Raw genomic sequence first — 14,278 nt, 5'->3', positions numbered from 1 at the left:
ATCCAAAGTACCATTCCATCTAGTCTCCAATTAATATTCATATATATTCCATGTGATAGTAATATAATAACAACAATAATATCTTTCATACCTCTCGTGAGTGACAGGTAATCACTTGACTTCTACCGAATCCTATAGCATAACAATCTACATGATCCTGACATACTAGTAGGACTCATAGGATAAAGATATATATATATATATGCAAGTGGTTTTCATTCAACTCCTTAAAACTTAATGCACAAGCATAAGATAAAGTACAGAATAATAATGGTTATGCACCGGGACTTGCCTGGGTAAGATATAACCAAAAGTTAGCATTCCATCATGGTGACACAATCATCAAGGCATCATCTTTTCCGCTACTTCAGTCGACTCCATGATCCATTGTTGTTCCTATTATGATATACGTGGATGCAACATAGAGATGCAATTAATCAATGATAACAACTCTAAAATACGAGCTAGCTTTAATGACTAACATTCTAGTCTACGTATCCAAGCCATCAAGTAAGGCTTTGTCTCTGGAAAAATGTTTTAATTCTAAAATCCCAAGGTGTTTCAGTATTTTATTGATTAAACATATATTTTCAAACTTGGGCTCATTTAGCTACCTTAGCAAACTAATTATTATGGAGCTACAAAAATTACAGTGAGCAACTAATAATGTTAGGAATTTACTGTGAAAGTTTCAGAGCCAACACTATCATCAATTTATCAGAAAATTCCTTCAAATTCATAACTTATAATATTAAGCATCTCAAATTAATTATATAACTCCTAAAAATATTATAAAACTATGTAAACAAAGCATACTAGCAGATATATCATGATTTTAGAAACCTAACAAAATTGGTTTCACAATTTTTAGTTAACTACACAATTTTATATTGAATTTACAAGTTTAACTTAGAAACTAAATTAGAAAAAGGCATTAGAAAAAGGAAAGGGCCAGCAGCGACCCTTTCTGGCCTGGTAGCCCAGCGCGGTGCGGCTGCACGCGCGGCGCAGCGACCCTGCATGCTGTGCACGGCCCAAGGCCGAGGCACCCGCGCGCGACAACGGCTTTGTAGAAAAGCCCCCGAGCTTTTAGATAATAACATGACTACTATGCACACTATTCCTACCTACAACGGTTTTTCAAACAAACCCTCAGATGTTTTTGCCTTTACCACAGGAAGGTCCCTGGGGAGCCCCGCGTGCACTGGCGTGGCGGCCGACGGCATAAGGCGGTTACACCGGGCAACCTAGGCGTTCTACAACGGAAGTAAGGGGTCGACCATCATCTATAGCTAAACACGCAAGGATGGGTAGCGGTTAAGGACTCTAAGGCGCACTATCGTGGGCTATAGTGGTCAGTAGCTATCCACGGCAGCGGCGTGAGTGTTCTGGTGAGCCTATGCCCTCATGGAAAGGTAGAGATGACGGAGAAGCATTATTAGCTCACCGTGGTGCACACTATAGTGACGGTTGAAGCTTGGGAGCGCTGTGGCGATCTGACCACGTGTGAGCCACTGGGGCGGTGATGCTCCAGGATGGACACCCACGCGTCACCACATCTCCGGCAAGCGCCCTGGTCAAATGGCACGAGCACCAGATAGAGGAGGTCAAAGCGAGATCGTGGATACAAACAATTGAACCCATTCGAACCTTACCCCAATTTCACTGGCATGATAGCTCACCTAGCCGGTGGTGAGAAAAACACCAAATTGGTGGCCAGTAGTGCTCGTTTGTGCCAAAGTGAGGGTCGAGCACTGAATCAAGGCGGGGTATCACGAACCGTGCATATAAGCTTGCGAAGCGACGTGGCTCCGTTGGCGGCAAGGTGGACGGGGCACCGGCCTCAAGGCTCAGACAACCTCGACCAAGGCTGCATTAAATCAGCGGGAGCATCTGCACAGTGAGGCTCAGAGGAAGTGTGCCATGGGTTGCTGAGATGGGACTGCTTGGTCTTGGTAGGACACGGACGATGGTAGTGGAATAGTGGTCGCACGAAAAAAGCATTGACACCGCGACAAAGGGCAGCAACATGACAGAATAGCGGATGCAGACAATGACTCGGTGGTAGGTGGATCAAGCAGTGAGATGGGTGCCACATCAGTCATACAGCGGCTATCGCGGCATTAGCTTGGCCCACGCATGGCCTGGCCGGCAGTGCGCACGCGACGGCCACGCCGCCGCAGCCCTAGGCCAACTCTGCCCGACGCGTGGCCGGTAGCTCACAAAGCCAGCCACAGGCACGACCATGGCCATGGGCATGACCACGGTGACTGCAGACACAAGCCATGCAATGACGAGCGGTGATGTGCACAAATTTTGAAGCACAGCAAAAGCTGCTAACAATCACGATCGAGGTCCAACTACTTCCCCTAACCTAAAGTCGATACTAACACCCAATTGATGAAGCAAACCTCCCATCTAAAGAGTGACTAGAGAGGTAGATAGGGAGGTGCCAACATGAGTTCGTCATTGGAGTGCCGGTTCACGAACAGAGCGCCAATCAACATGGTTTACAGCGCGTTCCAATGAGTTCATGCATAGAATTGCATCTATGCCTTGCCTAGAGAGCACCATGAACTGGAGGCGGTAAGTGTGAGTGGCTAGCACTAATCTGACTATGGCCGTCTGAGTATTAACGCACAACTACGCACCCAGAGTACTGATTCTATAGGCAATAGGAATATCCATATGAGATATATTGTGCCTCTGTGCAAACCCCATGCCCATGAATGAATATGATGCACTAGAATCAAACAACACATATGCTGGGTGTGAATCAATGGTAAACATACCAGCCATCATAGGTTCATTCTACAAAATCTCCTTAGCCTCAGTGAAGTGGACTTGTCTAGAGCGGCTTACATGCACCTTCTTCTTGATAATCGTCCTCTTAACCAGACGAGAGTTGGCTGAAGGCTAGGAAGACTGCGTAGGCTGGTTCTGTGGACACTCCCAAGCATAGTGGCCCTCCTTGCCACACTTGAAACAAGAACCAGATTTGTTCTCCTATCCCTGATGAGGCTAAACCTGTTGTCCCTAAGGCTGCTGTTGCACCTACTGAGTAGGTGCACGATACTGGGTAGGAGGTGCCTAGTAAGCCTACTGAGACTGACAGGACAACTATCCACCCAGAGAGTGATAGGACATACTCTTGACAACCAGCACCTTCTGAGCCTATGAGTGACTAGAAGATCCAGGGATCAACCACTTGCACTTCCACTCCACCTGAGAATCACGCTGAAGTCCCTCCATAGCAATGGCTGCATTCATCAAAGCATGAAAAGTCTGATATCCCCCTGTGTACAACTCCTTTTGCAAGATACAAGAGAGGCCACGGAAGAAATGGCCCCTCTTCTTCTCATCGGTGTCTATATGGGTCCCAGTATACTGTGCAAGATGGTTGAACTTGTTTACATAATCCATCATAGTCATACTCTCTTGCTTCAGATCTAGGAACTCAGTCACCTTCCTATTTAGCAAACTAGCAGGAATATAGTACTCACAGAAAGCAGTGGTAAACTCATGCCAAGTCACACGGTGGTCTATCGACTGCATGGCATTGAAAGTATCCCACCACACACTGGTAGACCCTAGAAGCTACTGTGTGGCAAAGCGCACCTTCTGCTCTTCAGTCATAGTGAGCAGCTAAAACTTCTGCTCTAGAATATGAAGCCAATCCTCCGCATCTAGAGGCTCAGCAGTTGGCGTGAATGTGAGTTGGTGTGTCTTCAGGAAGTCCTAGTAGGAACAGGGCCCCATGGGAGCATGGGCACCACCCTTGTTCCCATTGTTGCCACCGGGGCCTCCATGGGTGAAGCCACCAATAGCCTAGGTAAGCAACTCCAAGGCACGAGCTGACTCATGCTGATGAAAGGTCCTTGTTTGGTTTTGGTAATTGAGTGACAACCTAGGTGGACTAATATGTGTTTATGTGAGATATATGGGTGATTAGTCCACAAGTACATGTGTGTGAGCAACGTATGCCATGACGGTAAATATGGCTTAGATATGTTGCAAGGCTCACACATATTTGCCTGGTCATAGGTTGTGTAGAGAAGTGCTTGACCGGGTTTAGGATAGATGGCCGTACTATCAAGAGGGGCAAAACTTGTTTACATATCGGTCATCTAGTGTCACTCGAGTGATCTGACTTTGCATTGTTGCTAGGATCAAGTGGCGCGACAAGTTGAGTGGTTGACTCCTTGAAAAATGTTTGTGAAAAGCTAACACACGTGCACAAGGTGTTGTACACTTGGTGGTGTTGGCACATTTGCAAAGGAGAAGAAGTTTATGAAGAAAAGGAGTTAAATACGCTGGTCACAGGGTGACCGGACGTGTTCGACATGAATATCGGATGCATCTGGTATCTGACTCAGGCGGTAGTGTTCCCGACGCAATTGGATGCGTCTGATATCGATACCGAACGCATCCGGTATTCTGGCCAGGCGCGAGGAGAGTTGCCAAGGTGACCGGACTCTAGCTTGTAGCAGTGACCGGATGCTGAGCAATCACTGTTTAGCGTTAGGTCGTGGTGACATGGGGCATGGGTGTTGGTCCAGAGAGGGCCAGACATAGGGGCGTGTCCGGCCGGCCACACCAGACGCGTTTGATTATAGTTGAGCGGCTCTAGGAGCTCTCTATACTCGACTGGACACTGCCCCTCCTACATCTGATCACTTTGCTGCAGTGCGTCCAATGCGTCGCGCCTGAGCGTGTTAGAGAGAGCTATTGGGCGGCAACAGCTACTTCATTTGAATGGGACACGTGGCGGTCAAGAAAGTGATTGGACGCAGTGATCGAATGCGTCCAGTGCACATGACCTGCGTGTCCGGTCGTCCTAAAATCTGCCCAGTGAAGAGGTAACGGCTATTTTAGCCCATGGGGCTATAAATAGAATTGTTGGTTGGCCTTTGGCCAAGAGCTGAGCACCCTTGAGCCTTGGTGGCTTGTGTAGGTGTGCTTAGGAGCCCTCTAACTCACTTGAGCTTGTGTTACCTTCTTGCTTGTGTAGCATAGAAGTAGCTCCCTTGCGTGACTAATTTGGTTTGAGTAACCTTATTAGTCACATTGCTGAGTTTGTGTTGCTAAGAAATTTGCGCTCTATATTTTATCTTGTGTAGCCTTGTTATGGAGCATTGCTAGTGAACTTAGGTGGCTTTGTGCTTTTGCTTACTAGCATGTGTAGGAGCTCTCTCGTTGCTTGAAGTACTAATGGCATAGGTTTGTGTGACCTTGCTTTAAGAATTGGTTAGGTGAGCTCTAGCTAGCCCGACACCTTTGTTGCCCAATTAGGATCTTTATAAGGTGCTTGTGAACTTCGATAGAGGGATGTAGTCTTGGCTAGACTGATTGTTTTAATTCTACATTTGTTTCGGTTAGTCAGCGCGATTAAATTTAGAAATGACTATTCACCCCCTCTAGTCCACCATCTTGACCCTATAGCTGAGCAGCCAGCATCTCCGTCATCATCTCCGCATGGGTTATTGGTGGTGGTGGTGGCGGAGGAGGAGCCAGAAGTGGGGCCTCATGGCTGTCCCCATTGGAGTTGCCATTGTCCTCATCGTGATCGTTATCACCTTGGTCTGCCCTAGCGCTGGTACTCCCCCAACCAGACCTCAGGTTCATCTATAAACAGATAAGAACCAAACATTAGGGATAACCCTCTAGATTAGGAACAAGTGACTTAGAGAATGATAAGGCTTTTATTAAAGCATTCTTTTAGGTTATCCTATCAATTCAGTAATCCAAATTTGTGTAGCTGCTAGATAACTTAGTTAAGTACATCTCCACCAAATTTTGTAGTATTTGGATCTGTACTTTGGGAGATATGCATTTTTCTTTAAAGAGTATAGAATCTGCCAGAAAAGTGATAATTATTGAATTTATTTGGAGTCACTTTGATTGAAAGGTCCTCAAGTTGGAAATATGTTTATAAGTGTTTGAGGTACCTAAATTTGGTTTTGAGATGATCTAGAAGCATAACAAGCAAAGAGTACAAGGCCATTTGATTGTGGAGTGTACTTTGCACACATTTGGTATCAAATTGGAAGATCAAGATCAAACTCAAGATAAAGATGAAGTTTAAGTTCTAGTGACTATTAGAAATCATTTAGTAGAAAGAAAATGACTTAAACAAATAGAAAGAAAAGGACTTAAAGAAGGAATCAAGGTTACTCATCAAGTTAAGTTCATCACTTGGATCAATCAATTAAGTCATTTCAAGTGAGTATCAAGGATGGTTCTTTGGATAGATGTCACTTTTTCCCTAGTGTAGGGGCTTGCCATCTATGTGTAGGTAAACCAAGTGTGGTACTTAGAAGGCTAACATCAAAGTGGTGATCCGAGGGACATTAGAGATGTTTAGTTGAAGCAATCAAAAGGGTTGATCAAGAAAAGCAAGCAACACCCACAAGAGAGCTAGTCATGATATTTCAAGTGACATTCTCACATTGATGCTCTTATGCAAGCAAAGATGAAATGAAGAAGTAAGCCAACCACAACAAGAAAGTGCACTTGATCATTAGTGGTTCTCATTTCATATGGGTGAAGAATGGACTCTATCTATGATGATTGGTCTTCACCAAGCTATAAATTGGACTTCACATTGCTATTGTGGAGCTTAATTGGAAACTAGTGACTATCTCTACTCCAAGATAGTAAAGGTATCATTGTAATGTGCATGATCATTTTATCCCTTACTAGTATGCAATTAGTGCATATAGTTCATACTTCATAGGATCATGCATAACAAATAAAAGTTTTAAATTCATAGCCTACCACTATTGCTTGAATGATTAATTGATCTAGTGGTTAGTATATGAATTTATTCATGATCTAGTGAACCCAAGTATTTGATTTAATTTGGATTACTAACAAGTGACAAGTGCAACATTGGCAAGATAACCCTTGCAAGAGGTGTGAAGAAGCTTGTCATTGGTTCAAAGTGGACTTAGAAGCTTAGGCAAATCAATTTAGTCAAGTCAAAATTAGAAGCTCATGATAATGACAAGAGTACAAGCACAAGACAACAATGCAAATGGATATCTAGTTTGAATTGTTTCAAGTGGCATCTAGACTCAAGTATTCCATCAAGAATTCATAAGTGGTGTCTAGATTAACTTACAAGTGATATCCTACACATGGTAGTCATGATAATAGCAAATATTCAAGAAATAGTTTTTATTGACTAGTCAATCATATGCGTGGTATCACATCTCTACACATGATATCAACCATACAAGAAGGTGGTTCCACAAGTGATCCTCAACTTTAAGAGATCATCAAATGAAGAATGCATTCCTCACTACAAAGAGCTCAAGTTTATCAAATGGATGACCTATGAAATGACTTAGGGGGAGGTGTCCCACCAATTGGTATCAAGGTCAAAGATCCTATGTGTGGTATCTCAAGAAGCTATACAAGTGGTGTGATTCCAATAATCAAGTGATGTCCATAAAAAAAATGCAAGATTCAAGCCTCAACCATCTACCCAAAAGCAAGCCTTTGCATCAATGAGAAGCACACCTTTTATGGAAATTGATGCCAAAGGAGGAGAGATTGTATAAAGATATGAAAGCTTTGAGAAAGATTGAGACAAAGAAGTAGAGTTTGGACATGAACATAAACAAAGAGGGGGAGAAACATTGAAGAATGTGAAAGGATCAAAATTATTGGACAAGAGAAGCACACAAGTAGGGGAGCAAGCTCATGAACTTTGATTGATTTTATTTGATAAGTGCATATTCATGTGCTTGCTTGCATTGCATAAGCTTTTAAAATTCAATATGCATGCTTGTGTGGTGTATGCTAGTTATAGAATTTGATTGATGATGAAAACTAGCATGCATAGGATGATAGCTAGACACTTGGTATGCTTTTCAAGTAATGCTAGTACCTTGCTTTTAATGTTGATCTCACAAGGTATCTAGTGCTTTTATTTCCAAGTGATATTTAGCTAACCATGGTGCTAAGGATGAACTTAAAAGTGCAACTCCGATTGGTATCATGCTTCAAAGGTTTACTCTATACACATTAGCATCATTTGGTAGTAATTACTATCCCATAATTCCAATCTATGCATATGTGTGAGCTTCAAACCAAATACTCTAGCACGTATGTAGGGGGAGCTAATACTACCAATTCGGGTTTGTGGTACTTGTCCAAAATCATTTACACATGGTAAATTTGCTTGGGCAAGCAACATGAATCCAAAAGAGCTTAATTTCCATATCTTTATAGAGTTATCATCAATTACCAAAAAGGGAGAGATTGAAAGGTCCTTGTTTGATTTTAGTAATTGAGTGACAACCTAGGTGGACTAATACATGTTTATGTGAGATACACATGTGATTAGTCCACAAGTACATGTGTGTGACCAACGTATGCCATGACAGTGAAGATGGCTTGGATATGTTGCAAGGCTCACACATGTGATGAAGGAGCTCATTGCATATGAGACATGACATTGAGTCATGTGACTAAGGTGGAGAAGATCAAGACAAGACTTGTCTTGATCGACTAGTTGCAAGCGTGAAGGGCAAGTTGGAGGTTTGGAGTGATGGACCATGTGGCGGTGAAGCTTGAGCAAGACTTGGCACCAACGGACGAAGGCAACGGTGAAAAGCAAGTGAGGTCAAGATCGATGAACCAATACGGTCATGTGATGATATGAAGTGGATCATATCATTTGGTGATTGGTTGGTGCATGTGTTGCATCAACAATGGAGGAGTTGGAATGGAATACGCATAGCAAAGGTATAACCTAGGGTATTTCAATTCATCGGTCATAGGTTGTGTAGAGAAGTGCTTGACCGGGTTTAGGATAGATGGTCGTACTATCAAGAGGGGCAAAACTTGTTTACATATCGGTCATCCAGTGCCACTCGAGTGATTTGACTTTGCATTGTTGCTAGGATCGAGTGGCGCGACAAGTTGAGTGGTTGACTCCTTGAAAAATGTTTATGAAAAGCTAACACACGTGCACAAGGTGTTGTACACTTGGTGGTGTTGGCACATTTGTAAAGGATAAGAAGTTTGTGAAGAAAAGGAGTTAAATACGCTGGTCACAGGGTGACCGAACGCGTTCGACATGAATACCGGATGCATCCGGTATCTGACTCAGGTGGTAGTGTTCCCGATGCAACCGAACACGTCTGATATCGATACCGAACGCGTCCGGTATTCTGGCCAGGCGCGAGGAGAGTTGCCAAGGTGACCGGACTCTGGCTTGTAGCAGTGACCGGATGCTGAGCAATCACTGTTTAACGTCAGGTCGTGGTGACGTGGGGCACGGGTGTTGGTCCAGAGAGGACCAGACGTAGGGGCGTGTCCGGCCGGCCACACCGGACGCGTTTGGTCATAGTTGAGCGTGAAAGCATCTAGGCTCCTAGTTGGGTTTCGGTGATTAATGACAATACAAGATTACTATGACTAACGTGTGTTTTGTAGAGGCAATTAAGTTAGGTCATGGTAATGAAGATCGATTAGGCAATCAAAGTTGTCATGCCCCCACGATGGAAATCGTTTTGGTTTTTAAAGGATGGACAACAAGGTTAAGGATGACTAGTTCTAAGTGTCGATTGGAGTTGGAGAGACACTTAGAGTAGTTTAGGACTTTGTTTTTCCTTTGGCCGTACTATTAAGGGGGGTATGGACGGGTAGCTTAACCTAGTTGAGTCTAGTGAGTTAGGTGTGGTGCACACTTGTTAAAACTAGCTCTAGGTAGCTCCTATGAAGCCCTTTGATCCCATGGAGCAAACTTCATTCACAATTGATCGAGAGCTGGAAGTGAATGGAGGGTCAAATACTGACCGGACGCTGGCTCCGTTGCGACCGGACGCTGGCCGCAGGGTCCGGTCAGTTCATTTGACCGAGAAGAACAAGTCTGGTGTGACCGGACGCTGGAAGGTCAATGTGACCAGACGCTGAGGGCCAGCGTCCGGTCGACTCCAGTAAGGGTCCAGACTTGAGAAAGTGTGACCGGACGCGTCCGGTCAATACTGACCAAACCCTGAGGGTTCAGCGTCCGGTCGAGTCCAGTAAGGTTCCAGTAAGGGTTTTATGCGACCGGACATGTCTGGTCAGTGCTGACTGGACCCTGCCAGCGTCCAGTCAACTCATTACTACTGGTTCGCGGGTTGAACTGACCGGAGCGTCCAGTCAACACGATCGGAGCATCTGGTCACCCCGCAGAAGCTCATAACGGTTCGTTTTTCAGGCTGCCTTATAAATAGAAGCTCCACTCGTGTGTGGAGGAACTTTTGCTCATTCCAACAGCTAAGAAACACATTTGTGAGTGCCAAGAAGAGCAAGGTCCTAATGAGGTGTTTGTGATTTGAGAATCCAAGAGTGAAACCTCATTAGTGAATCAAGAGTAGACAAGTGTGCATCCATCTTCTCATTAGGCTTCGCGTGGTCAAGTGAGAGTTCGTGCTTGTTACTCTTGGTGATTGCCATCACCTAGACGGCTTGGTGGTGATTGGGAGCTTGGAGTTCACCCGGCGGAGCTTGTGGGTGACCCAACTCAAGTTGTGAGCGGTTTTGGGTGATTCGCCGCGACGGAGTGTCGAAGAATCAACCCGTAGAGAGCACTTGATCCTTGCGTGGATCAAGGGGGAGCTACACCCTTGCGTGGGTGCTCCAACAAGGACTAGTGGGGAGTGGCGACTCTCCGATACCTCGGCAAAACATCGCCGCGTTCCTCTCTCCATTTACTTTGAGCAATTCAATACTTGTCTTTACATTCATAGAATTGCCATGCTAGAGTAAGTTTGGAACATAGGTTGCAAGTCTTTTGTGTGTTAATTTGATAGAAACACTTTTCTAGGCACAAGGGGTTAATTGGGCTATCCGTAGGATTAGATTATTGCAAGAAAATTTAGAATTAGCCCAATTCACCCCCCCCCTTCTTGGGCATCTTGATCCTTTCAATTGGTATCAGAGCCTGGTGCTCATGTTTTTAAGCTTAACCGCTTAGAGTAAGATGTCTCACGGGGATGGACCTCCTCCTATCTTCGAGGGGGATGATTTGCCATATTGGAAAATTCGCATGGAGGCATACCTAGAAGCTCTAGACGTTGGAATACTTAGAGACGCCTCTCAAGGGTTCCCAACACCTAAGAATCCGACACAACTTCAAGGCGATGAAGTGAACTATGAAAAATGGAATGCAAAGGCTCGCAACACCATCTTTAGAGGTCTTTGCAAAGATGTGTTCAACCGTGTAAGGAACCACAAAGACGCCCATGCACTATGGTCGGATGTTTGTGCGCTCCATGAGGGAACTAAGAGTGAGCGTGAGGAACGCTATCATCTTGTGATTAAAAAGCTAAATTCATTTGAGATGCTTCCCAAAGAATGTGCTAATGAGATGTATTCACGTTTGAATGTTCTTGTAGAGGAAGTCAATGGGCTTGGACTTACTCAAATGTCGCCATCCGACGTTGTGAGAAAGATCTTGAGTGTCCTCCTCATTGACAAATATGGCCATATTGTGACCGTGCTACACCAAGGTGATCTTTCCACCGCTACACCGACACAAATCTTGGGAAAGATCAATGCTCATGAGATGTACATGCACATCTCCCCACAAGATGGCTCATCCTTTACAAAGAAGAAAGAGAAGGACTTAGCATTCAAAGCTAGCCAAGATAAGGGCAAAGCAAGACTTGAGTATGAGAGCTCAAGTGATGAAGATGATCAAGAAAGCCTTCCTCTCATGGTGAAGAAGACCACCAAGATGCTAAAAAGGCTAAACAAGAGTGGCATCAAGTTTGACGGCAAGAAGAAGAAGTTCTTCACTAGCTCAAGAAGAAAGCCAATCTCCGAGATGGATTGCTACAATTGTGGCGAACTTGGCCATCTAGCTCATCAATGTACAAAGCCCAAGAAAGACAAGTTCAAGAACAAGAACAAGGGCAAGAAAGATGACTCAAGCAATGAAGATGATGATGAGAAGAAAAAGAACAAGCCATACAAGAAGAGAGATGGCAAAAAGAGGGACTTCTACAAGAAGAAGAAAGGTGGAAAGACCTACATTGTCAGTGATTGGCTCACGGACATTGATTCATCAAGTGGATCATCCGATGATGATAGTGACGATGAAAAGGTGGCCGCCATTACTATTGATCTTGCATCTTCACCGCCATCATTGCCATCATCCTCTACACACCTATGCCTTATGGCCAAGGGTGAACGCAAGGTAACTAAGAGTGATGATAGTAGTGATGATGAACATGCTAGTGATGATGATAGCGATAGCGATGATGATGACTCACCTACATATGATGATCTTGTCAAAATATTAAGAAAATACACTAAGATCATTAGAAAGAGTAGAGCTACAAATGAAAAGCTTGATGCTAAAATGATTCACTCTTAGCTAAGTGTGATACATTGGAAAAGGCTAATGATGAGCTTCGAGAAACTAATGATGCTATATCATTCAAACTCAAGGAGCTCAAATCCTCCAAGAAAGAGCTTAAAGATAAACATGATAAACTTGAGTGGGTGCACAATGAACTCATCACTAGCCACAACAAGCTAAAAGATGAATACACTACTCTTAAGATTAATCATGATACTCTTGTTATTGCTCAAGAATTTTTACCAAATGAGCCACATGATGCTACTAACCATGTTGTCAAGATTGATATAGCTACTTCATGTGATGATTTAATTGATGAAAGCATTGAGCATGGATCTAGTAGCAAAGGCAAGCAAGTGGTTGAGTGCAATGACTATGATGAGTATGTCAAGCTCAAGAGTGACAGTGAGAAGCTCATGAAAGATCTTGAAGAGATGAAAAGTCACAACACCATTGTGCTAGAAACTCTTGATCATGACAAAGAGTTGATCCTTGAGAATGAGAAGCTAAAAGAAGAAAACAAGAAACTCAAGGAAGAGAAGAACAATGATATTCTTAAGGAAGAGAACAAGAAGCTCAAGATGGAGAAAGAGCATCTCAAGGTGGGATTGAGCAAGTTTGCTAGAGGCAAGCATCTCCAAAGTGAGCTACTCATGAATACCGTCATGAAGATGGATAGAAGTGGCATTGGATATATGGCAAGTGTAGAGAAGATGAAGGCCCAAGCTCAACACCAACAATCAAAGCCAAAGCTAAAGCCAAAGAGATGTTTTGAGTGTGGACAAGAAGGCCACTTTACTCATGAATGTCAAACTCCACCACCACAACCCTTGCCCAAGCATGCTAGACCCTTTGCTTTCAATGCTCACTACATGCTTAGAAAAGATTCTAGTGGAAAGATGAAAGTCATATTCTTAGGACCCCCAACAAGAGTAGGCCTAAGAAGATTTGGGTGGCTAAGTCACTTGTTGAGAAGGTGAAGGGACCTCAATAAGTTTGGATCCCTAAAGCTTGAATCTCTTGTGTGTAGGTGAACTACAAGACCAGTGGAAGTCATTGGGTTGTTGATAGTGGTTGCACTCAATATATGACCGGTGATCCTCGTATGTTCATCTCACTAGATGAAGAGGTAGATGGACAAGAGAAAATAACATTTGGAGATAATTCAAAGGGCAAGGTTAAAGGATTGGGCAAAGTGGCAATATCAAATGATCATTCCATCTCCAATGTGCTCTATGTTGCTTCACTGAGCTTCAACTTGCTATCCGTTGGGCAATTGTGTGATCTTGGCTTTCAATGCTTATTCACCGAGAAGGAGGTTGTTGTATCCAAGGTAGATGACAATCAAGTGATATTCAATGGATTTAGATACAACAACTTATATCTAGTTGACTTCACCTCCGAAGATGCAAACTTGAAGACTTGCCTATTCACCAAAACAACACTTGGGTGGCTATGGCATAGAAGACTTGCTTATGTTGGGATGAGCTCACTCAAGAAGCTTATGAAGAATGATTTGGTGAGAGGGTTGAAGGATGTGAAGTTTGAGAAGGACAAGCTTTGTAGTGCATGTCAAGCCGGCAAGCAAGTTGCAAACACTCATCCAACCAAAGCTTTCATGTCAACCACAAGAGTGCTAGAACTCCTACACATGGATTTATTTTGATCAACAATATACAAGAGTTTGGGAGGAAATCTCTATTGTCTTGTGATTGTGGATGACTATTCAAGGTATACATGGGTGTTCTTCCTTCATGACAAATCCGAAGTTTCATCTTGTTTCAAGAAGTTTGCCAAGAGAGCTCAAAATGAATTTGAAGTGAAGCTCAAGAAGATAAGAAGTAACAATGACAAAGAGTTTGACAACACAAACATAGAAGCTTATTGTGATGAAGTTGGAATCAAACATGAAGT

The sequence above is a fragment of the Miscanthus floridulus genome, chromosome 8 (assembly GCF_019320115.1).
Source record: "Miscanthus floridulus cultivar M001 chromosome 8, ASM1932011v1, whole genome shotgun sequence".
NCBI classification, from domain to species: domain Eukaryota; kingdom Viridiplantae; phylum Streptophyta; class Magnoliopsida; order Poales; family Poaceae; genus Miscanthus; species Miscanthus floridulus.
The sequence above is the reverse complement of the archived record's forward strand: the minus strand, read 5'-3'. Positions refer to the sequence as shown.